The sequence below is a fragment of the Capricornis sumatraensis genome, chromosome 23 (genome assembly GCF_032405125.1).
Source record: "Capricornis sumatraensis isolate serow.1 chromosome 23, serow.2, whole genome shotgun sequence".
Lineage (NCBI taxonomy): Eukaryota > Metazoa > Chordata > Mammalia > Artiodactyla > Bovidae > Capricornis > Capricornis sumatraensis.
The window spans coordinates 38,624,594-38,651,678 of record NC_091091.1 but is presented as its reverse complement, the minus strand read 5'-3'; positions in this window follow the sequence as shown (position 1 = coordinate 38,651,678).

Genomic DNA, 27,085 nt, shown 5'->3' with positions numbered 1-27,085 from the left:
ATGTATCACTCTGAGAAGTAATACTGATTATGGAGAAGGCTATGCAGGTGTGTGGTCAGGGCGTATGGGACAGCTCTGAATCTTCCTCTCAATTTTGTTAGAAACCTAAAACTGCTCTTTAAAAAATTGTCTTTACATTAAAAAAGAAAAGAAGAGAATGTAGGCTTCCCTCTTGCCATCACTTTCCTCTGCAAGCTTACAGTCCAGTGCAGGAGAAAAAAGTTATCAGACTCACTCAAATAGATTAAGAGTAAACTGGGGTAAGGGGTTTCCCTGGTGGCTCAGTGGTAAAGAACCTGTCTGCCAATGCAGGAGACTTGGGAGATGCAGGTTTGATCCCTGGGCGGGGAAGATCCCCTGGAGAAGGAAATGGCAAGCCACTCAAGTACTCTTGCCTGGGGAATCCCATGGACAGAGGAGCTTGGTGGGCTATAGTCCATAGGGTCACAAGAGTCAGACATGGCTTAGCAACTAAAAGAACAAACAAAAACTGGGGTAAATGGTGTAAAGGAACTCTTGATTCTAGGCGAGGCCACAATGAATGGACATGACTGGATCAAGATCCAGGAGGACCTGTGAGAGGTCCTTGAGGTCAGGGGAGTGGGATTCAGCTCTGAAAAGGCAAGTCCATGGAAGCGAGGGGACACACAAGGGGACAGTCTGCATGAGGCCCCCTGGTGCAGGGAAGTGGCACACTTGGGGGCTCGAGGCTGTTGGGGTAACTAAGAGAAATCCAGGAGTGGATAGGTCAGGGGCAAAGCTGCAGGTCAGGTATAGTATAAGTCCAGCCCACTCGCACAGCGTGTTGATGACCCAACTGGGCTGTGATTTCAATGACAGTGCTTTAGGTCTTTCCTTCCAAATGAGTCGAATTCTCTGAAGACTCTACCTTTCTTTCCTTAGAGGTTGAAGGCTTGCCTACTGAGACTCCGGGACCTAAATGACTAAATGGGTGGGCATCTCAGCTTCCGGCATGTGTACCTCCCCTTATCCCCCTGGTTTGGTGTGTTTTCCCTCCCCCTACCATGTCCAGTGGGCTTCCCAGTTGGCGCAGCGGTAAAGACTCTGCCTGCCAATGCGGGAGACACAGGAGATGTGATCCTTGGATTGGGAGGATCCCCTGGAGGAGGGAATGACAACCCACTCCAGTAATCTTGCCTGGAAAATCCCATGGACAGGGGAGCCTAGTGGGCTACAGTCCAGGGGATCACAAAGAGTCATGTATGACTTGCCCAGTACAAAAACCACACCACCACCACCATGTCAAATATCTCTCAGTCCAAAGACATTCTGTTTGTCTTCTCCACAGACAGGGTGGGGAAGGATATCATAAAAGTCACACGCTTATAAACAGATTTTTCCATCTGTGCCCCTTACTTGTCCAACCACCCTTCACCCCCATGTCCAGAGGTGACTGGAGTTATTATAATGTCTTATACCCTGTGTGTACTGAGTGGGTCTTGGCTCTCACCATTGGCCCCTTAAGGATCTAATCATCTCAGGTTTACTTTATTCTTTTCAGCTTCTATTAACTTGGTTGCTAATGACTCTTTTTCTATTTATTGTCCTTGTAGATACATCCTTTGAAAAATGATTTTACTACTATCTGGTGAAAGGAATAAAAGTTGATATGTTCCATCTACCATTCTTGTCCAGAATTCTTAGTTGTTTAAAATCAACTCCATGAAATGTGATATATGTACAAAAGCTTCATCCATTTAAAATGTCCAATTCAAAGATTTCCTTAGGGGTCCAGTGGCCAAGGCTCCATGCTCCCAATGCAGGGGTCCTGGGTTTGACCCCTGGTCAGGGAACTAGACCCCGCATGCCACAACTAAAGATCTCGAATGCCATAATTAAGACCTGGCACAGCCAAATCAATCAATCAATTTTTTAAAAAATTAAAAAATAAAATGTGCAATTCACTAGGTTTAACAGAAGTATATGCCTAGAAACTTCTACCATAATTAAGATACAAAACATTTCCATCACCCCCAAATAGTCCTGGTGCCCCATTCGCAGTCCAAACCTCCCTCCAGTGTCTCACGTGGGGATAGTGTTTTTATCATGATAGATTAGTTTGTATTTTCTGTAACTTTATAAAAATAGAATCATGCAATATTTACTCTTTTTTTGGTCTGGCTTTTTTTTTTTTCTCACTCAGCATGATTTTGAGATTCATTCCTATTGATGCATAGACAGTGGTTTACTCTTTTGTGTTACTACGTAGTCTTCCATTGTGGGTATACACCAGTTGTTTATCCTCCTGCTAAAGGGCATTGTTTCTAGTTTGGGGCTATCATGACTAAAACCGCTGTAAAGACTTGTGCACCAATCTTTGCATGGAAACTCTCATTCATTTTTTTTTTTAGAATATTTATTTGTTTGGCTGTGCTATTAGCTCTTAGTTGCAGCACGTGGATCTCATGCAGAATCGTTAGCTGTGGATTGTGAACTTTGTAGTTGGGGCACGTGGGATCTAGTTTCCTGACCAGGGATTGAACCTGGGCCCCCTGCACTGGAAGCTCAGATAGCCACTGGACCATCAGAGAAGCCCCTCATTCATGCTTAATTTAGCTATTTCAATAGCCACTTACTGGGTCTTGCTGTCTGCAACATTTCCCTATGCCAGTATAGCCTGCACATTGCTTCCAGAACATTCTTCCTAATGCACAGTTCTGATCTCATACCTTTAAAGATGTCTCATAGTCTATAAGTAAAAGTCAATATTTTTTATTGCCAAGAGCATTCACTTATCTTTTCACATCACTCATAATCTACCTCTCCTCTGACCACATCAAACCCACTCTCCGGAAGCCCCCTTCACACTCGTGGATCCCTGGACCTTCCCCTTCCCTCCTCTTCCAGAAGAGCCTCCCCTATCACTGTTCATGAGCTGTTCAGGAATTACAGCTATTACAGCAATGGAAGAAGGGCTATCGCCTCCATGAAATTCAAGTTGGCCATCGATCTCAGCTTCCATTCTCCACTAGCCCTTGTATACCCCTCGTGGACTGACTGTGCTTTGCACAGAGGTGGCATTCTACCTGTTGAGTAAACATGTGGGTAAATGTTAACTCTGTGTGTAAGACATAGTTAACAGGAGGCAATGTATCTTGCATCACTGGGAGATGAAATAAAACAGATAGGTTATCCAGGTAACCTAAAATAGTTAGTGTTGAAAATAAACACTTTATGGAAGTATTTCTAAAATGAGTGATAAATGTCTCTTCCTTCTTAACCAGATTTAACTGAACATAATTGAGACTGGGTAATGGATCAGAGTAATCACTATAATCATCATTTGTAGATCTGTATGGTGATGTCAGGGGTGTCCATGGGGTGGATGTATACAGCACTTCGACACCTTCACTAAATATCCCCATATAGCTGTACTTTTATTTATTTTCTCCATTAGGTTGTCATTTCTGACCACACAGTGTCTAGTTGCTGCCTTCTGTTGCTCATAATTACCAATGAGATAGCCTGCACTATAAAGAAATGGGGTCTGTTCAACTGCATAGACTTATCAATCCTTAAAGACTGTGATCATGTGGTTGTGATAATACCATCCCAGGCACAGTATAGAGAATGGCTTAGTGGCTAGAGCTGTTTGTTAGCTGACGTAGGTTATGTCTTCAACAAAGGAAAGGGGACCCAGAAAGCAGTGAACTGATGGAGGTGACACACTGGTTAGCTGCAGAACTGAGACCAGAACCCAAGCTCCCAAGCTCTTGTCCCAGGACTCACTCTTTCTGTACAATTTATTTACAGAAAGTAGAGATACACAATTCTACTCTAATTTATATCTACATTTTGGGTGGCTGAGTTTCAGGAAGCATCATCATCAGATATGTGTAATTTGGCCATGTAAATATTCAGCAATGTGGATCTCCCCACTTTCTGTTCTCTGGGGAAACTATTTTCATTCTGCACAAAAAGTTCTCCTCGTTGCCACAGTGAAGCCCATTAGGGAGTTGCTCATTGTACCAGTTGGGAAGCATGTATTTGCAATTAAAAGCAATGAGGTTTCTAGGAAGTCACAGTCAAAAAATTGTGCTCAGATGTGTAAGAGTGGATCCATATGCAGAAGGAAGGGTTTAATGGGCTTGGTTGGACTGGTTTGGAAATTAACATTGCAAGGTTTTCCCTTGCAAGACTCCAAGGGAAAGAATCAGTAGGTTGGAACCAGGCTGGCTCTAGGAGAGGCTGTGATAATAACTGATTTGAGAATTCCTTGGAGGATGGGATGAATCCCTGGACAAGGAGAGAGACTGATAAGATTGACTGGGCTGCTCCTCAGTGAGGTCTTCCACCTTAATACCTTTCCTCCTCTCAGACCATCTCTTTGCGGTCTTTTCTGTTGAATCCTTAAAGGCAGATCCCCAAGTCAAGAGATCTCTTGTTTATCCTTGAACCACCGTGGGTGATCATACTATTGGCCCCCATTCCTTACCTCTCTCTGTATTCATCTTCTCTCAGTGACTTTGTAGTTCTCTCCCCAGCTCCACGAGCAGAATGGCAGAGTATCATTTCATGCTCCTTGAATCTGGGCTTAGCCATGTGACCTGTATTGGTTAGTGATATATGGGTGAAAGGACAATTTGCCAGCTCTGATCCTGAGCTTGTATTTTCTGATCCTGAGCTTGTTGTTTGGTTCCTCTACCATCACTGTAAGAGAAATATACCTACATTAGGCAGGAGATCAACAGACCATGAGAGACATCTGGAATTTGGCTGTCCCAACCAGCCAACAGACCTACAATGAGAGTTACCAAGATGTCTGAAGCAGTCAGCAGCTGATCCCAGACTAGATCAGCCAGATCCAAGAAGACCCATAGATGTGAGCAATTATAAATCATTGATACTTTAAGCCACTGAGAGTTGGATGGTCTGTTACACTGCAGAACTGATACCAACCTCCAACAAGCTCTGAAAGAAAGGTCTATCAGAAAGCAAAAGAGCTGCTAAATGAAGGGTCAGGACAAGTCCACCTATTGTGTTAGAAACAAACAGCTAACATAGATAGAGCCCTGCTTTATTCCTGGATAAGAAAGGAGAAGGAGGAGGAGGAGCATGAGGAAGAGAAAAAAAGAAAAGGGGAGTGAGAAGAAGGAAGAAAGAAAAGGAAGGGAGGAAGGAAGGAAGAGAATTTGGGGCAATTGATTGAGAAAAAAAGAAATGAGCCTACAGCTTAAAAAAAGGAAGGGAACTTTGCCTGAAGATGCAGAAGAACATTATTCTTTTGAAAAAAAAAAAATCACTTACCAAAGGAAGCAAAACTTTTAGATAGCTTCTGTTTGGTACTTTAATAAAACTGGAGAAAATATGGACTTTTGAAAATAAGCTAAATGTAAGATAAGACGACAGTATTAACAATACACACTCTCTTGGATCACTTACTCTGGTTCACTTGCCAGCTGCCACACTGTGAGGACACTTGAGTATTCCTATAGGGAGGTCCATGGGGGAGAAGCTTAGACCTCCTGCAAACAGTCAGTATTAATTTGCCAGCTTTGTGCATGAACCATCTTGGAAGTGGGTCCTCCAGGCTTCAGATGATGGCTGTTGGAAGAGAGTGCAAGGTGGAAGGTGCAATGAAATTTGCAACCTACTCTCAGAAGTCACACTCCATCATTTCTTCAATGTCCTAGTGGTTACATAGTCAGCTCTATTCCCTGTGAAAACAACTATACAAGAATCATGAATGCCAGGAGACAAGAATCTTTGAGGGCCATCTTGGAGGCTGCCTACTACACTCTGTGTATGAGATAGTTGCTTAGTGGAAGAATTTTTCCAGTGAACAGTAGTTGCTAACATTTATTCTGTCTTGCTATGTTATAGACCCTGTTTAACATGCTTTACATGTGTTTAACCTTCCCAACAACCCTATGAGGTAGGTATTATTATCCTCATTTTATTGACCAGGAAACTAAGGCATTAAGACTTGGAGTAATTTACCCAGTGTCATTCACTTAGTATGGACTGGCTTCAGAAGCCACACTTTTGTAAGCACTGCACTATCCTGCCCCTTAAGCATACAAAATTTTATCACTACAGCTTGTTTGCAGTTATTTTGTAGGAGCGGAAGAGGAAATAACAAGAATAGGAGGGAGCTAAGAGAGGTGGGGGTGTCTTGCTTGCTACTGTACTAAGAATAGCAATTCCAGAATCCAGAAGCATCTGCCCTACTGGAGAGATCATGCTCTACCCAGTGAGCCTCTCTGCACAATGTGCAGGTGACAGTTGGCTCCCTGTTTCACTGCCTGGTGCCATCCTCAGGATGCCTGCTACTATGGAGTACATGCCACAACCAAGATGCCCAAGCATTTTCACGCCTCCCTAGAAAGGAACACAATTAACTTTCCTTTTAAATAAACTTCCCAAGCCAGTCTATTACTAGTTATCTGCTCTTTGCCGCCAGGGGGTGCAGATGAGTGGGGAGTACCTCACTTACGTGTTTAATGATCATTGAGCTGTAAACTATAAACAAAAATTCAACCTGCTCAGAATGGCCCACTCCTGTACACTTGACCCCAGGAGGTTATGAACTTGCACCAGAAGTAACTGGATTTTCTGGGGTTGCCTCTGAGGCTCCCAAAGCAGAACAGAACTGGGGTGGACCAGTTGTATATTGAGACAGTTGAGGCTCTGTATGAGGCCACCTGCAACATTAGACCACCTCCTCCTGGGCTCTCAGTCCGGTTTTGGTGTCTCAGAAGATACTGCAGTGCCAGGCTTGGACAGGAAAACCCACAGGGTTTCTCACAAAGAAATAGAAAGTGTGGCTCAGAGCAGGGTGGAAACATGAGGGAATAGCCTTCAGAGGACAGTGAGTGGGCACGCTGCCATTTTTGCAGCTCTAACTTCATATTCCTTCTATTCTTTCTTTCTTTTTGGCTCAGGAGATGACTTAACATGTGGCTCACAGCTGACTCTTGTGGGGATCTCGGATAAATGATGAGAAGAAAAATAACACCTGGGTACCTTTATACTGTTCCTTCTGTGCAGACTGAGGATGGAGCCAGATGGCCTCTCCGCTCCACCCCCTTTATTTATGAAAGGCTTCACTCGCTTTTCAACAGGACAAGAGAGGGAGGGAGGGACACTGGAGTTTCGTGTTCAGGGACAGGACAGAGTGTGTATGAGAAGCAGCCCTGGTAAGCCATTGAATATGGACATGGTCACTGGGGCCCGTGTCACTGGGGCCCTTTCTCTTCCAAAAGCCCTTAGCTTGTGGTCCAACCAAGGACTGCTGGAGGTCATAATAAGAAGAACCTAATAATAAGCACTTGTACAGCGCTTCCCTTGTAGCTCAGCTGGTGAAGAATATGCCTGCAATGCGGCAGACCTGGGTTCAATTCCTGGGTTGGGAAGATGTCCTGGAGAAGGTAAAGGCTACCCACTCCAGTATTCTGGCCTGGAGAATTCCATGGACTCTGTAGTCCTTGGGGTTGCAAAGAGTTGAACATGACTGAGCGACTTTCACTTCTACTTCATAGTGCTTACTGTGACTTCCTTGGTAGCTCAGGTGGTAAGGAATCCACCTACAATGTGGGATACCTGGGTTTGATCCCTGGGTTGGGAAGATCCCCTGGAGGAGGGCGTGTCAACCCACTCCAGTATTCTTGCCTGGAGAATCCCCATGGACAGAGAGCCTAGCAGGCTACAGCCCATGGGATAGCAAAGAGTCAGGCATGACTGAGCGACTAAGCACAGAACATAGTACTTTCATGGAGCCAGGCTGTCTTCAAAGTGGGATGTGTAGCAGTCTCTTGCAGTAGTAGATGCATTCTTATTCCAATTTCATAGATAAGAGAAATGAGGCACAGAAAGATTAAGTTATCTGCTCAGGTTTATCCACATGTAAATGGTAGGGCCAGGAACTCAGACTCAGGCAGTCCAGAACCCATGTTCGTAACCACCATCCTTTATTGCTTTAAAGCAGGAGGATCCCTGAAGCCATCTGACCCAGGTTTCCCAAACACTGCTCTCTCCTAAATGACTCTCATTAGTTTGCAACATCTGTGTCCCACTTCTAATGTCACTTACCTAACATTCTGAATTAATCACTATGTTTAATTAAACAGTAAAGAATCTGCCTGCGAGGCAGGAGACCAGGGTTCGATCCCTGGGTTGGGAAATTCCTCTGGAGAAGGGAATGGCAATCCACTCCAGTCTTCTTGCCTGGAGAATTCCATGGACAGAGAAGCCTGGGGGGCTACAGTTCATAGGGTTGCAAAAGTCAGACACGACTGAGTGACTAACACACAGCACACATTTTAAAAGGAATCTTGATGTTCCTACTAAAGATGAAAAGATCAGCATCGTTTGCCATAAGTAGAAAGGAAATGTGAACATAAATTCAGTGAACACAGTGTTACTGAATGTTAGCTGGGTACTGCTGCCCCCCTGAGTTGAAGAATGGAGAGAGAAGAGGGAGGGGTCACGTTCACAGAGCTTGCCTCAGTGGATGCTGTGTTCTCTCAATGAGCCATGTGGCTTCTTCCCTCCACTCTGAGCAAGCTGAGAGACGTCTCTCTTCTTCTTTGTTTTTTTAATTTCTGTAAAAAAATAAAATTTACACTATATTATTTTATTTATTTCTTTTTGTTTGGTTTGTTTTTCATCTTTTGGCCATGCCACATGGCATGTGGGATCCTAGTTCCCTGATTAGGGATCGAACCCACACCCCCTGCATTGGCAGCACAGAGTCTTAACCATTGGAAAAGAAAGTGTTAGTCACTCAGTCATGTATGACTCTTTGCGATACCATGGACTATAGCCCCCCAGACTCCTCTGTCCATGGAATTCTCCAGCCTAGAATACTGGAGTGGGTGGCCATCCTCTTCTCCAGGGGATCTTCCCAACCCAGGGATCGAACCCACATCTCCAGCATTTCACGCGGATTCTTTACTATCTGAGCCACCAGCGAAGCCCCTTAACCGCTGGATCACCAGGGAAATCCAGGACATCTCTCTTTTTATCTCTGAGGAAACAGAAGTTCAGAGAGGGGAACTGTTGTGCCCGTGAGCACATTGGTGGCTGGGCCTGGACCAGCACTTGAGACTGCCAATCCCCAGCACAGTGGCCCCTGCACACCCATTTCTAGAAACATTTTCACACAGGCTGCACCTACCTGGTTCATTCTTGATGAATTCTGACCATTTACATCTTTGCTGGAGGCATGCCCTCTAAGCTGGTCTTCCAGTTCACGCATTTCTGGAGTAATTCCAAGCTTCCGCTCTCGCAGCTGTCACTGTCCGTCCTGGAGAAAGCCCCAGGCCACGTGTGAGTGTGGACTCACAACCCCTTCACCTAGTGGGGTCTGCCTGTCATTGTGGGATGAGTCACTTAACTTATTTCCATCTGCCAACCCATTTAGAAGTTCAGCTAATAGCACTTTCTCTATGTAAATACTTCAGAGGGCTGTTGTTAGAATCCAAGTGAGGTCATGGATTGGAAGATGCTCTGGTGGAATACGCTGCTCTAAATAAGCACGCTCGTACTCACCCCAACACTCACTTATCTGGCATCCATAAGTGATGAGAACCGCGAAGGAAGGGAAAGGCATGTGAACAGACCAAACAGCTATCTCCAAGTTGACTCATGCATTCGTGGGGCATCTACTTACCCTGCAGCACAATGTGCCCGGTGCTAGCAGGGTATGAAGGAACAGAGATAGGGTACCACGTGGCTCTGGTTGAGGAGGTTCACAGTGTACAAGATACCCATGCACTAAATGGATGAGGTTCTTCACTGTGCGGACCCTTAACCTGGGCACCACCAGTCTCCCATGGTTCCCGATCTAACGGGTTTGCTCATCTGTTCTCCTAAATCACATAGCTTCAGAGCTAGCAGATGAGGAGGCAGGGGCTAATTTCCCGGGCAAGGAAACACTGAGTTGATATAGAAGAGGGGCCGACTTGGAGGAAAGAGATAGGAAAGCCAAGAAGCAGGAATTTATACAATGAAGTCTGAGGTCTCTTAGTGGAGGAGCTCAAAGCCTTAACCTCAGCCCTGAAGTTTGTTGTTTTGTAGAGTTTAGTTATAAACCACCACATATTCATAGTTACCTCCAGAATCGAGGGCTTTGCTTCTGCTGTTCCCTCCGCCTGGAATGCCCTTCCGCAGACCTCTGCTGGCCTGCCTCTTCAATTGTTTCAAGTTTCTGCTCAAATGTCCCCAACCTCAGTGACACCCACCCTGGCCACCGTCTTCTCAGTATTTCCCATCCCGCCTCTGGGACTTTTCCTCTATTTTTTCCCATAGTACTTACCACCTTTGGACATACTACTTTATCTATCTGTCTATCATCTATTATCTATTATCTATCATTTTTATATCATGTATGATGGCTTTTGTTTGAGTCCCTTCTATGGAATATAAGTTCCATGAGTGCCAGAGTGTTTGGTTACCCGCCCCCCGCCGCCCCCACATAGGTCCCGTGGCCAGAGCATGTATTAGGCACTTAATAAATATCTGTTGGTTAACCTCCAACTCTGAGTCATTAAGGAAAGGTCAAAATGTAGTTAATATATTCTAAAAAGAGAGCAGTTGACGGCTGCTTTTGCTTCCATCATCTGTCACATTATCGCATGTCAGTGTGTACCTTGTATTCATTCCTGGAGAGTGGACCCCATCTTCCTCATCTTTATACCCAGCCTGAGCCAGGACCTACATAGAGAAGCCACACCCTTCTCCAGCCTGCCCCCTCTCATGGACTTCCCGTGATGACGTCTCTGAAAGAATTTCTGCAGAGAAACAAGGTTTTTTTTTTGTTTTTTTTTTTACCATTTGCCCAGTTTTCTTTGCAATTTTCTTTCTTTCTTTTTTTTTAAATTTAACCAGTCCTTAGAAAGTCACTGAGGAGATAAGTAACCAGGATCCCTGTGAAATAACTGACATAAAGAGACAGAGAATACAGTATCGCAATTCACTTGTCCATGAGCAGCTACTTAGAGGAAAAACAAAAACTATAAAAGGCAAACTTTTAAATTAGCAACCAAAAATGCCCCGCTTAACCTAAGTACTTTTTAAGCTGCCGTTGCCATAGCAACTTAAAGCCCATCTTGGTGGTCACTGTGCCCAGTTCTATCGAAGCTAAAAATTACCTTAACTTTGTGCATGTGCTTGGCCAGCACAGTAAAGTCTGGGTTAACAGAAAATTAAAACTTTTTAAACCAGTGAAATTACTTTTACTGGAGCAAAAGAAACCTCTCAATTCTAATAGTTTTTCTTCTTCTAAAAAAAAAGCATAATTTGTCGGACATTAAAATAACAAAAGGGCTTTGAGAAAGGATTATGGGTTTCTGATGTTTCACCAACAGAACAGATTTACTTTATATCCGACTGATGTTGTAATCTTGCATTCTGAGGTAATGGTTTAGCTCTTTCTCTTCCCATAAATAAAGATTTCAATGATAGCACTTCATTCCTTCTCTAGAGCATTCCTTTGGATTTTTTTTCCTCTCAGACTTGTAAACCATTTCACCAGGATGGAGTACAAATTGGATGCAGGACTTCTTTCGGGGGCAGGGAACTCATTACCAGAGGTTTTCATTGCGAGGAGCTTAAAATGGAAAATGTTTAAAGTCTGGAGAGTTTGAATGGAGGTGCTTCGCATCAGATGCTTTTGCTAACCATGAGAAGGAGGAGAAATTCCATTTTTGAAATGGAGGGTTCAAAGTTCTCTTCTTAAACCCAAAGGTGCCTGGCCGTGGGTTTTCTCTGAGCCCGAGGCTGCCGATGAATAATTCTGATTTCAGAAAGAAAGTGCCTGTTTACTGCCCTGGCCCACTGATCACGTGCATCTCTTTCCCCATTGCAACCTACAACCTGCAAATCTATGCGGGCAGCATAGATTTAATTAGGGTGAAATCTCTTTAAAAATTCACGTATATATCCCTTCCTCTGTAAAGCAAATGCAGAAGCTAGCCAGGCATTGAATATCTTTTGAAACCGAACAACTGTATGTAAATAAAGGGCTGTTATTTACCAACAAGAGGACAAAGCCCCCAACACCCCTTCAGCTCCAGGCCACTGCAGGACACCTCTCCTGGGCAACTTCAGACTTATTAGCCTGATTGCCAACTTTGGTTTGTTATTCACAAACTCACCCTGAGCCCCGCCTTTGAATGCAAAGAAGAAATGGTGTTTATGTTCCAGGTTTTCTGCTTTATTCTCAGGACTGAAGTAAATGCTGGAGTATTTTCTGCCTCAGCAGAGCCAGCAGGGAAGAAACACATGGTGTAATTACCTTAAACAAGCAGGCGATGGAGATCGCTTCTACAGTTGCCTGGTAGGAGCCCCGGGAAAAGTGGAGAACACAGGGATGGCCTGTCTACACTCAGCCTTCCATGTATCTGCTCACTTGGGGACTAAAGGAGGGACCCACAATGTGATAGATACCTTCAAATGTGGCCCAATTTAGTGACAGAAATGTTTGCTGCTCTTCAGCCAGTAAAACACACACTATTATTTGGATCTTACTTCGATTTTTTTTGAAAGATGAAAATTGATGAACATGTTTCAATGTTTTTTTTTTTAAAGGAAAATCATTGTACTCAAGCAACACAAAATAACAGGAGCAAATCTAAACTTTGCAATTACTAAAGATCACTAAAAAAATCTATTAAAGAGGCATCACCAATGATAAACACTTATGAATCTGAAACAGAGATAGTTTCAGATGAAGATTTTGATCAGGACAAATCAATCAGACCATTATTAAAAGTACAAATAGTATCCAATGTTTGACCTTAAATAATCTCCAGTTCGGGTATCAGATTTGAGACCTGGTTCCAATAGAGTCAGCTTCCTCCATAACCACTAAAAAAGGACCTATCAACTATGTCTCTGTCTTACTCTCAAAAGCAACTGGGCTTGCCACTGAGGTTTAGGCTTAAAAGGAGTGTTTTTATTGAACAGTCTTCAGAGTTCCTCTGCCAGTTAATAATGCCTGATTGTCCTTGCCAGTGTCAGGAGGCAGTTGGTAACCAAAGGCCTGGGTAGTGCTCTCAGCCCCTCTCCCCTCAGGAGTAGGTTTTGGTGGGGAAGGAGCAAGTTAGTGGGAGAGGGTATGTCTCCTGGCACCCCCCACCTCCGGCACCCTGTTTCTCCCTCTTGAGAGGCCGGCAGATTTATTTCTCCTAATTTCTCCTATACAGTGTATGCAGTGTTCCTTCTTCTAATTAATGTGAGAATAGAGACTCAGAGAGGGTATCCCTCCAAAGAATTGTTTTTGAAGAGTGACAAATTAATCCCCTCGGATATGCCTGGAGGCAGACAAGATATCTTCTGTTTTGTTTTGCAAAATTCTGCAATTAGATGTGCAAAAGTTCCATTTTTAGTAAAGATTTTGTTGACAAATTTCACTCCCTTCAGAAAGTGCGCGCGCACACACACACACTCCATTTCTGGGAAATAATTCTAAGGAGAATATAATTCACAGCTTGATGCAGAATGTCCCCTTTAGAAGTGGCTTCCTATCCTGGAAGATAGGCACCGTGTACAGTCATAAATCCCTTCCTCACACCCATTTTGATGGTAGGACATCTGCAAGAAGGTGAACGATTTATCCAAGGTCTCATTACATTTACTTAGTGATGGCGTCTGGATTCAAACTGGCAGTGAAAGTAGTGAAAGCAGAATCCGTTGTGGTTGTTCTGTGTGCTGTTTTACAGTGTTGATGTTATGTTCTGAATTCACAGAAGAGCTAATGGCTGTCAGAGGTTGGACTCAAATTGTCTTTTGGTTCCTGGGTCAATGTCACATTTCTCAATAATACATTTTATATTACACATAATATATTTTATATTATACATATTGCACTTTAATTTTATGTTAATCATTTACAAATGATATTGTATTAGTGTTTATTCCTGGCTGACTCACAAGAAAGGCAGATTTCATCTACGGAGACTTTGCAATTGGACCCATGGCTTCCTTTATTTAACTGAAAATTACTGCCTTCACTAGGGGCCATTAGCACATCAAAATGGTGTTTGTGGAGCCAGGAAACATGATACATTATGCTTGCATTTTTTCTTTGGTCCCCAAAGATGAATTGTTGGTTTGTGTTTTTAAACACGCTTTCAAATGCTAAGAGGCCCTAATGAGTTAAATTCACACACTGTTGTTGTTGTTCAGCCACTAAGTCGTGTCCGACTCTTTGTGACCCCTTGAACTGCAGCACGTCAGTCTTCCCTATCCTTCACTCTCTTCCAGAGTTTGCTCAGACTCATGTTTGTTGAATAATGGTGTGGCGTGGGCACAGTGTTCCAATGATGGGGCTGGAGACCAGGATGAGACAGTGGACACAATCGCTACAAACGCCCCGATATCTGAGGCTATTTGTCACGTGACAGTGTTTCCTCTACCTTGCTATTTACTAAATGCATCAATCCTTTGAATTGGGGAACTAAGGCTGTCATTTCCCAGGTGAGGACATTGAGGCTTAGAGAAGCAAAGTGGTGCCCATTCAGAGCTTGTAAGGACCGTTCAGACATGGGTTGGGGCACCCCAGAGACCATCTCAGAGAGCACCTGTTTGCTGGTGACATCACAGGTTTGGTTGGCTTTTGGATGTTCACGGCACTTGTTGGGTTTCTATTATAAACTACCCAGAGCTCATCTCAGTACTGGTTTGGTGATGAGGTCCCATGATTTCACTTGAAGATCCGACTTATATCAACAGAAGCCAGTCTCTTCATGTAACTAGGTGACCCAGAGGAGACCATGGCAAGCACCATTAGAGGCTGTTAAAAGAGATGTTTGGATTATTATACATAGTGCTGCGATGAACACTGGGCACAGGTATCGTTTTGAATTACGGTTTTCTCAGGGGATTTGCCCAGGAGTGGGATATCTTGGTCACATGGTAGTTCTATTTTTAGATTCTTAGGAACCTCCATACTGTTCTTCATACTGGTTGTATCGATTTACGTTCCCACCAACGGTGCAAAAGGGTTCCCTTTTCTTCATGCCCTCTCCAGCAAAGGGAGCTCTGTGCGGTGTTCTGTGAAGACCTAGATGGGTGGGATGGGGAGGTGGGAGGGAGGTTTAAGAGGGAGAGAGTATATATATACATATGGCTGATTCAGTGCGTTGAGCAGCACAACATTGTAAAGTAATTATACTCCAAAAAAGAGAGAGATGTTTGGAGGTGGCCCCTGAAATCTGCTGAGGTGCTCAGCTGATTTCTCTGAGTGGATGGAAACCTAGCCCTACTCCATGGTGATAAAGTATCAGCCACGTTTGGAAAATCTGGAGACATCTTCTGAGTGGATCTGTTCCTGGGGGGCCTAGGACACCATGGTTTCCGGTTGAAGTTGTTAATTACCACCATCATCTCAGCCCACCTGGTGTTTCTTGGGTATGTCGTGCTCCCGCGTGTATGATATTGAGTTATGTCAGCTGTCACATGTGGTCAGCACTATTATTTTTCCACCTTGCAGAAGAATGTATTGAACCTCAGCAGCTGAGTGGCTTTCCTGAAGGTATAGTGCCCGCTGAGTAGGCGCCTCCTGCTGCACTCCCCTGCAGCATCCCAGCTGGCCCCCTCCCTTGGGTGGTTCTAGCCTCACTGCTCGTCCTCATGACCTGTCAGCTGAGCTCCAGAGGCAGGGTTCCCATCACACCCTATCGAGCCAGGTCTAAAGCTAAGCTGAGGAGGTCAGTGAGAATGAGTCCAGGGGTTCAGTCAACCCATACTTGGCTCTCATATTTTAAGGCATCGGGGAAGATGGGCCAGGAATTGCTCAGAATCAAGGGCCTCTGCTCTGAGGAAGGTGTGTTTTGTTTCATTTAGCAGAAAATCATCTGGCCCTGTCTGAAGTGCTCTAACCAAAGTCTAGCTCCCCAGATTCCACCTCAATAGTGCCTATATGCCATTTTGAGCCGTTTGGCACTTATGGGGTCTCCCTGGTGCTAGGGGAATTGGGCTGCTTCTTAATATGTAATAATCGCCATTACCTCTCAATTACTTAACAAATAGACAAGCGCAGGGCCATGTTATTTTGAAAGCACCTCCTGAGAATAGGGCTGGAGATCTCCAAGTGCTACCCAGAATTAGCTGGGAGAGGGCAGGCAATCAGATCTTTTAATATGTACCCAGGGGAAGTGCACCTATTATGCATTAATAGCTCGGGCAGGGCCATAACTCTTTCATGCCCTTTCACTGTAAGCTCCGACCTGGGAGACACCTGCTCCTTTTCTTGCAGAGTGAGAGAGCTGGCCCATGGAAGAGGGTCCAGCCAGGGCCCCTCTGTTGTTAACACTTGTGAATAATCTACTTTGCTCTCAAGCCCAGCAGTGTGTGTGAGTGCTGTGCTCAGCTGCGGCCAAATCCTTGCGACCCCGTGGACTGTAGCCCACCAGGCTGCTCTGTCCATGGGATTTTCCAGGCAAAAATACCGGAGCGAATTGTCATTTCCTGCTCCAGGGGATCTTCCCAACTTGGAGATCGAATCTGCATCTCTTGTGTCTCCTGCATTGCAGGCGGATTCTTTATTCCTCTGCCACCTGACTTACCTCCAAGTCAGAGACCAGGCAGCCATTCAGGACAGGTGAAAAAAAAAAAATTGGTAAATGAAGTAGTGGGGAGAAGAGAAGTGAAATTGTTTGATAGTGTGTAGGCCAAAAAAAGAAAAAAGAAAAAGAAAAACCCCAGAAAAACTGGATTGTGGGGAATTCTCAGGTGGTCCAGTGGTTAGAACTCCTCACTTTCACTGTCAGTGACCTGGGTTTGACCCCTGGTTGGGGAAAGAAGATCCCACAAGCTGGGTGGTATGGCCAAAAAACTAAATAAAAATCCTATAAAAAACTGGGTTATGAGACATCACCCTCTTCTTTTTGGAATTACAGTAGCTACCTTATGTTTTGAGCTTGCCAAAGAAGCCAGTATTACTAAAATTCTGTGAAAAGGATACTTTGGGCAAGTTAAACGTAGCCCATTTTCTTAAGAAATATATTATTTCCCAAGGCAGTTTTTAGGGTCTTAAGCAAGCCCTGTTTCCTATGAGAAAGTCGGAAAAAATAAGATCTTTGGTTTTCTATCCAAAATTTGATTTAGGTTTAATGTAGGATTGCAACTTTGAGCTTTGATTTTTCTGGTGCCATGAAAATTAAAATTAAGTTTGGCTTTAACCAAAAATCCTCAATGCATAATGAGGATTTAAACGTTAGGGATCTGACTGCCCATGGAACTTCTGATTTCATTTTGATTGTCATCTTTGAACACTCAGAGCAGAAGGCACACCTTTACTTTACAGGACCATGGAGACTTCAGGTACTCTGCTGGCTTTGCGTGGGTCTTTACGCCAAGTGAATAGCTGGGCACTTCTTGTAGAATCAAGGACTCAGGAAGTAAAGGGGAGAGAAGAGATTACCCTTTCAAAACCCCGATTCCCACTAAAACAAAGGTAAGCTCTTTGTAACTATTGATCAGGAAATAAATCCTCTTTAGTATTCCACAGATGCAGGAAAACCTCTCTCCTTCTGCTTTTCTTCAACTCTTCCCGCAAATACATAGTTTATACTGACCTTGCACTTCTTCTCACAGACCTACCAGTTTGGAACTTTTCTGACCTTAATTGCTGATTTTTTTTTCACCTCCTCAAAGTAGGAAATGAAAATATCTTAGCTGGTGAGGTAGACTTTTCCATCCAATGTTCCAAACTATTTACCATTTTTCAATTTGCTGGAAAGAAAAATAGTGATATGTTTGATCTTACTCAAGTCATTGTAACCTGTAATATCTCATATTCAGTATCTTAAGCAATGCTTTTAATTATATTCAAAGAGTAATGATGAAAATACTTTAGATTTTTATGCTAAAAATTAGAGATTATGACTCTACATGATTCTAAGAAACCCACTGATATTTTTGAAGATGTATGCATTTTTCTTACGAATTCTCAGCCCAGAAATACTCAACTTCACTCAACTCATAAGTCTTTGCCAACAGTTGCTAGTGATCAAGCGCTGTAGAGGCGGCAGAAGGGGAAGTGATGATTAGCGCATATATGTTTATGTTATTTAAGTAGAAAATCCATGAGCCATTGGTAATGAATTGAAGGTTAAGTGACAATTTTTCTTTACAACCACTCTTGTCGTCTAGTCTGTGAACTGAAAACAGGATTAACCTTTAATTACCCTCTACGATCTCTCAACCCCAAGACATTACCACTCCTACCAGTAGTATTTGCATATACAATTTAATGAGAGAAACATCTGTTTGCATATTTGATATCATTAATATTATGCAGATGAATAGATACTCACAATGTGATGGGCATTCGTGCTAACGTCTCATTTTCTTTCTTCATTTCTAGTCTTTCTTCCTCCACCCACTGATTCAGCTGGACTTGTATTAATTAGAATTAAAATCTGTCTAGAGCCAACCGCCTTGTGCGGAATGCACAAATGCAATGGCATCTGAATGCCTGCAAAGCCACATTTTAATCAACTGGGGAAACAGTGTGTGTGATTTAAAGAAAACTGTGTTTTCCCCTCTTTAATCCAAATTTTAAAGAAATCCTTTGTATATCTATTTTTGGAAACGCTTGCTTTCACACAAAGCTTTCTTCTGATGACTGTATCAAATACTTCCTGTCTGGAGTTTGACAATTTTAGCACTGACAGAGTGCTTGGAGCCCAAGCCAACCGAATCTTTATTTTCTAGCCTAAGTGACTTACCTGCAGTCACCTTAGTGGCCAGTGATGGAGCTGGGCTGGGCAGGAGTCTGAGCCTCCAGACTCTAAGCCTCATGCTTTGTCAACTGAATTGTGCTGCTTTTCTATGTGAATAAAGTTTCAAGAGCTTTCTAAGAGCCAGTAAACCCATTTCACACAGCTTTCTTGAAATTCTATCTGGTTATTAATTGAGGCAATTTTAAAGGTATATACATATGCATTATGAATATAAAATGCCTGCTAGAAATACAATCTTTATCAATAAATGTATTTTATGTATATGTGTTTTGATTCTTGCACGTGCAAAGTTTCCATTTTTGCATCGATCCAAAGATAATGAAAGATTCCTTAAAGATTTTCAGGGCTTTAATTTCATGGTACATTTTCCAATACTTCTCTCAGTATGAAAATAAAGTGCTGTTTCTTTATGCTTTTTAAAGTAAAAAAAAAAACCCTCTCAGTTCTAACTTAATTTCACCCCCTTCTGATTATAAGCCTTGAGCCAGGCATCATCCCCTTTAGTATTTCCAGCTTCTCAGCATATGCCATGGAAATTATTTGATAGACCTACTCCCCATGACTGTATTGTCTCATCAGAATGAAGAAAATTCTTGGCTTTCATTAGTGAATCCATCCTCATTAATTCAAACTAAATGGTGGTGGTGGTGAAGGGGCAGCCAGATTAACTAGCGAATACTTTGAACCATAGAAATTTTTTTTATAGGAATGTACTATTCTTACTTCCATGGATGTTCTGTAATTAGAGCTGGGCTGTGACTCCGAAGGTCTTTAAGATACATGATTAAATCTGTTGGTTTGTGATTTCATATCCATTATTTGCAGGCAAAGCTGCATTGCTAAACTCCTGGAAGCAAATTGTTCTCTCGACACTTTCAAAATTCTCCTTACACCCTACCTGCTTATTTACTCTAGATATAAAAGTTAAAAAAGCATTTCTATAAAAGAAAAAGACAGAGAGCTAGTTCAGATGGAATATGGGTTATTATCATTTCCAAATAAGTAAGCTATTTATCATATTCTCCAAGTAGAAATACTCACAATGTGACAATTTTATTTCAAAGGGCATTTTGAGCACCTGACTTGAAAAAGAACACTGAGCGGAATGAGGTTCTATGGGAAGCATAGTCCTTTTGTACAATCATTTTTGATGTCTATTCCGACTATTGTCCTGCAAGTAACATTTAAATACTAGGTGAAAATGTGACTGTATGAATGCCTGACACACCAATAATAACAATATTCAATATTCATTAACAATAAACATTTGTTGGATGGATGGAAAGATGGACTGTGGCAGCATCAGGCATTCTAATCCTGTTAGCCATTTCTAGAATCTGAAGGAGCCCACTATTTCCAATGATCTAAGTACTAATTCTAGTCCTAGGGCCAAATTTTGTAAAGAGAGATGTCACTATAATTCATGGCTTCTAGCAATAGCTGTTCAATCATGTATTTTGTGGGTATCCATAAATGAATTCCTAATGACTCTAGAATTGCTTGGGCAGTAAAGTTAAGGTGTATGTGTGTGTGTGTTGGGGGGATTTATAAGAAATCTACCCTAAATTGCATTTACTAGATAATTGGAAGGTACAATTAGATTCCAGCTTCATGGTGACCCAAGTATTTTTGGACTTATGCTACCACGTTATCTTATATTAGTCTTGACCTATAGATTCTTGGGACTTCCCAGGTGATGCTCGTGGTAAAGAACCTACCTGCCAATGTAGGAGACATAAGAGATGTGGGTTCGATCCCCAGGTCAGGAAGATCCCCTGGAGGAGGGCATGACAACCCACTCCAGTATTCTTGCCTGGAGAATTCCACGGACAGAAGAGCCTAGTGGGCTACAGTCCATAGGGCCGCAAAGAGTGGGGTATGACTGACCATACACGCGTACTTGCATAGATGCTCTTATCGTGTTTCTGGCTGTTCTAGACTCTAGAATCTATAGTACGTGCTCTTAGGTGTGCCGGTTTATGGGTCATGAGTACATTTACTCCAGGACAGGAGGGAAGAGATGTTAGGGGATGGTCAGAGCCAGATTTCCCTGTGGGGTGTTAAGGGTGCATCTGCTGATCCACTGGTTGGAATTCCTTTAGCTTCTGCTGTAAATACACTTCACCCGTTTCTGACCAAATTAGGTCAGAACCATTGGCAAATGATCAAGCTTCTGGTTGCATTAAGAAATAGAAGCACATATGCCTTACCTAGATCCACCAAAAGAATCTCTTGGGCTGACCTTGGTTTTCCATGGGTCTGTCATGGAACTCTGGGACATTTGACTCTGTCAATCATCCACTAGGGCAAAGAAAGCAAATATTAGAACTTCTATTAACATGTTTTCGTGAAAAGGATAGTTATTACAATGGAGTAAATCTGTGTATCTATATAATTTAATCGTAAATATGCATATGCTGGGGATGATCAAATACTTTTTCAGGGATGGGGATACACGACCCAAAAAGTCGGGCGGCCGCTAGTCTATGGGAAGATGCGCTGTGCGTTCCCCAGCGCCACTGAGCAGGATACTTCTTTGCGTCTCCAGTTTCGTCTCCCACTCCTCCCCCATCATTTCTTGTGCCTCTAGACAGTCTGGACACCCCACCCACTTTTCAGATCTGAGCTATGCTCTATGCTGTCATGTCCCTCAGGCCCTTGCCCTTGCTATTTTTTGAACCTTAGGTTTTCTTTCCCTCTGCTTAGCGAATCTTCATTTGACTTTTGTAAACAGTTTCCTGTACTTTTTGCACAGAGTGAATCTCTCTTTCCCGGAGGCCCTGCCATCCCCACCCCGTGTCTCTGTTTGGTTGTCTTTGGACAACATCAGATCATTTCTCCTACTTTGGTGCAGAAATGCTTGTAGAATGAATGAGAGAAGTGAAAATAGTCTTCACTGACAACTAGCTGCAGTTTGGACTCTGTGGCTTGTTCGGGTCACCAGAAGGGGGTGCTATTGGCACTTTCCGTAACAGGGGAGCCTGGTTGTCCCATCCTGGCAAACAGTGAGATCTTTCCCAAAATGGTAGAGTCTGATTTCAGTTCTGTTCTTTCCTACCCTTCTACACAATCACTTGGGAAGGGGAGAAAGACTGAGCCAGAAAGCAAAACAAAATTCAGACATTATGATGAAATTTTTTGTGCCTGGGATATCATGGGAAACTCAGACTGGAAGACCCCAGCATGTGGGTTCAGCCTTGCTGGATGGAGACAAAAATGCTACTGGAGAACTTGCTGATGCTGCCTTGCCTCTTCTAGACCCTCTGCAACAAGCAATGGGTTATAAAAGAGGCTTCTGAAAATATCATTAGCTGAGAAACAGCAAACAACACCCGTGAGCAGATTTTGTGAAGCACAAGATCACTTCTCTGCTTCTGAATGCAACCAGGTTGGAAGATTCACTTGGCTTCCCTTGGTAAACTGGATAGAAAAATGCACCAAAGTAGGCGAGATCTTTGTATTAGCCATAATGGCAGAGAATGCATTGTCATTTGCCATGACAAACTATGTTTTTAAGAGGCAAGGAATTATGAAGGAGTTGGTGCAAATAAAAAAGGGTACAGAATGCTTCAGTCCCATCCTTTAAAATTGCTATTCATTTTTTTTCCACTTTATTTTAATTCCAGGACATTTTTGTACCTTGGTAATAAATTAACATTTCAAAAGTACTTTTACCTGCTGAGATGGTTCATTCCGCTAATATGGGTAACGCTGTGGACTCGAATAATTAGTGTAAATTGCCTTTGAATAACACAGAGCTGGGAACAACTCTAACTTGCTAGGGCTTAATGCCCCTTGCCGTACAGGATGAAGAGTCCTTAATGGGGCCTGGAAAAACAACTAATACCTACAAATCAAAGGAGAAAAGCCGTTTTTGATGCATTTGTCTGAGAGTGTGAGTTTTAAACTAAATTGTTAATACTTCCTCCCCTGCTGAGGGTCATGGATTAGCTAGGCTGGGAGATTCTTTGAGAATCTTTCACACTGACCAGGGGAGGTAGGGGGTTCCAAATACAAGTGTTTTCTTAACCCTAATCCCCACCTCCCTGACCAGGACAGCTCTGCATTTCCCTCTAATTAGGTGAAGAATTAGGAGGTGGATAAATGTGTTCAGGGATGAGGATAAAGTGATTAGTTCACTCCAGACCATGATAGCGATTTTGAGGCGCTACTTAGTCCCTTTCAAGATGATAACTTTTTTCTTTTTTTTTAATAAAAACGTATTCAAGCAAACCTCAAACATGTATTTATAAGCAATGATAATCATCTTCGGGCAAGTTTGGGGCAGTGTATTGACAGACAATTTTTACTCTCCTTTGCATTTATTTGCTTTTCATAAGATTTTTATCCCGTAGAGGAATATCCAGAGCTGTTTCGAATCTGACTCAAGTTTTATAATTATTTGTGCAATCTGAACACAATCTAATAACCTAACCAAAAAATAATGCATTCACATTTAAATGATCCTTTCAATGAAAGAGTGGAAAGGACACATTGCTTAGGAGCTGAGATAAAACCATTTTGATACTTTTCTGCATATAAATAGATACTAATGTGTATGGCCCCCTCCCTTTTTTTAAAAAAAAGATCTTGTAGATATTCTTCACTGAAGTGTAATTTTGAATTTCAGGCTGATGAAAGAGGTTACAGAACAGCTTCAAATTTTGGTGATATTAGCAACATTCACCCTTGACGACTATCCTAGGGCTACCTGGATTGCCAAATCAGTTTCCATACACAAAAACCCCAGCCAGGTACCGAAAAGAACATATTGCTTTTTATGCTCGGACAATCCGTACCAGAACTGCATGCATCAAATTTTCCTCTGCTTCTGCCATTTCACTCACTTGTAGACTGAATGTATCCCCATTTGTCTTACCTAGTATATGTCTTTTGTGCTATAAAGATATACTGGAAATAACCTGAGGAAAAAGAAAAGTGGTAGCAATAAATAACAAAACATCATGTTCTACCTCTTTTCAGAGGGCGTTGGAAGGCCCAAGGCCTATTCTGATTCATTTGAAGGCCCATGAAAAGTAATGATCTAATTGTGACTTTCCAAAACAAGTTCTTCCTGTTTTCATCTTTCTTGGACGTTCATCTTGGAGGACTATTAATGAGCCAGAGCAAACAAAACAGAGGTGAAAAGTAAAACTGTTAGCTGTGTGCTGGGTCTCCACGCTTAATTTTTTTTTTTTCTTTCTTTCTTTTTTTTTTTTTTTGAGGTTTAGGGTTTTATTTTTTTAAGAGCATACTTGCATATGTTGATGTTTTTTCCCTTAAAAAATTAAAGGAATAGTAGATTTACAATGTTGTGTTAGTTTCGGGTGTACAGCAAAGTAATTCAGTTACATATGCATGAGCGCGTGTGTGTGCTCAGTCATGTCTGACTTTTTGCAACCCCGTGGACCCCACCAGGATCCCACCAGGCTCCTCTGTCCATGGGATTCTCCAGGCAAGAATATTAGATTGTGTTGCCATGCCCTCCTCCAGTGGATCTTCCCAACCCAGGGATCTAACCTATGTCTCCTGAGCCTCCTGCATTGCAGGCAGATTCTCTACTGCTTGAGCCACTGGGGAAGTCCCATGTATATGTGCATCTTTTTCAGATTCTTTTCTCTTATAGGTTATTACAAAATACTGAGTAGTTTTTGGTGCTATATAGTAGGTCCTTGTTGGTTATTCATTTTATATATAATAGTGTGTATATATTCATCCCAAACTCCTAATTTATCCCTTCCCCCTTTTCCCTTTTGGTAACCATAAGCTTACCAAAAACCATAAAATAAAGTGACAGATTTTATTTCGGGGGGCTCCAAAATCACTGCAGATGGTGACTGCAGCCATGAAATTAAAAGACGCTTGCTCCTTGGAAGAAAAGCCATGACCAATCTAGACAGCATATTAAAAGACAGAGATATTACTTTACCAACAAAGGTCCATCTGGTCAAAGCTATGGTTTTTCCAGTAGTCATGTATGGATGTGAGAGTTGGACTATAAAGGAAGCTGAGGGCTAAAGAATTGATGCCTTTGAACCATGGTGTTGGAGAAGACTCTTGAGAGTCCCTTGTACTGAAAGGAGATCCAACCAGTCAATCCTAAAGGAAATCAGTCCTGAATATTCATTGGATGGACTGATACTGAAGCTGAAGCTCCAGTATTTTGGCCACCTGATGGGAAGAACTGACTCATTGGAAAAGACCCTGATACTAGGAAAGACTGAAGGCAGGAGGAGAAGGGGAAGACAGAGAATGAGATGGTTGGATGGCATCACTGACTCGATGGACATGAGTTTGAGCAAGCTCTGGGAGTTGGTGATGGACAGGGAAGCCTGCCGTGCTGTGGAACATGGGTTTGCAGAGTTGGACATGACTGAGCAACTGAACTGAGCTGAACTGAACCATAGGTTTGTTTCCCATGTCCATGGGTCTATTTCTGTTTTGTAAATAAGTTCATATGTATCTTTTTTTTTTTTTTTTTTTTTTTTTTAGATTTTGCATATAAGCGTTAGCATTTGCTATTTGTCTTTGTCTGGCTTACTTCACTTAGTATGGTAATCTCTAGTTGCCAGGATTAATTTCTGAGTTAGTCTCAGCCCACTGAGAGTAGACATTTCTCCTCTGGATCCCATGATGGTGGATCATAATAATGGAAGGAAGGCACATCACATTATTACTTAAGCACAACGACAGCAACATGAAAAACTTTCAAACTGCAGTAAGTTTTCCTTTCCACTCCTACAAATATCATGGCCTGTTTAAGGTGTGAGGCCCAATTATGCTACACAAGACAGATCACACTACATTAACCAGGATTATGTTGCCCCTTGATCTTATCAGCATTGTTTCCTAAACTACATAAAGATCCAAGATAGCGCTGGTTAGCAGTTTGACTTAGACAATTTCCACAGCCATCCATCACTGTCACCGGTTAGCAGGAGGCGTCAGGCACAGCGAGGAGGCAGGATGCTGTGTTGACAGGCTCTTCCCAAACCAACCCCTTAATTGCCCATGGATGCTTGCCCTTCCTCACTATTGCAGCTTTCTTTTCCTTGGTGAAAAGAAGTCTGTGCCTTCTGCTTCTGAAATCTTAGGTAAGGTGCCACATGTCAGTTGTTTGCTTAGCAGCTACAGATAAGACAGAGAGGGAACATATAAGGTAAAATATCCATGTTGTTATTGTTTGGTCTCTAAGTCATGTCTGATTCTTTTGTGACCCCATGAACTATAGCTTGCCAGGCTCTTCTGTCCATGGAGTTTTCCAGGCAAGAATACTAGAGTGGGTAGCCATTCCCTTCTCCAGGGGATCTTCTTGACCCAGGGATCGAACTTGTGTCTCCTGCATTGACAGGCAGATTCTTTACCACTCAGCCACCAGGAAAGCCCATAAAATGTACATTCCCAAGCTAAAAAGCATGTAGAAAGTTAGATGCCTGAGGGAGAAGAGGCTAATTCACACATTAGAGCCAACCAACCCCATCTTCTGGGTTTGACTTGGATAAACTCTGTGCCCATAATGGGAATTCTCAGGAGAAAGATACACATAGTCTACCAACTGGGATTTAACTTAAAAAAAAAAAAAATCAACTCTGGGATTATTCCAAACGTGTCCATGTCTGTTTTATAGTCTGGCTCTTTTAAATAGCCTTAGGAGTAAGCTAGGACATTTGGATTCTGACCCACTGTAAATTGGAGTAGATGGCACTTTCTCTGGGCACTTACTCCTGTTAGGTATCACTGCCTTGTCCAGAGATGTGAAACAGAATGAGATTTGAAAACAGAATCCATTACCCTATTTGTGGTCAAAATCTGATAGGATCAAGTAACAGATCTCCCAGGAGAAATATCTACATGTCGTGGAGTAAACTTGATCACTGTAAGAATATAGTTAAGGCAGCAGGAAAGGATAGCAAACCAGAATATTAACATTTCTGTTACCTCCTTACAAGTTCAAGGAGTTTGGCCTCTTATCACTTTAGAGTGAGTATAGAAAGGAGGCGTGATCTCTTTTAATTTGGAATTATTTATGAAATGTGAGGTCCAGCGGCCTTGCTCTCACCCTTGTGGGCTGGCAGACATTGGTATGCAGAACCCACGAGGGAAGGAGCAGTACACTCTCAGAGGGAGACGTGTTTGATTATTCTTAAAACCAACTAAGAGAAGTTAATCTCATTGAACTTCTTTTTATTCAACAAAAGAGTTGGATGTTTCCAAGTCTAATGTGACTATAATGTTCATTAAATGGACTTCTTTACACCTTTAAATGGATTAACGGTACATCTTCACAGTTTAATTATTATACATGTCATTCAAAAAAATCACAGATCTAATTCAGGGGATGATAAAGCCCTTTCTTTAACGATGATTGGAAA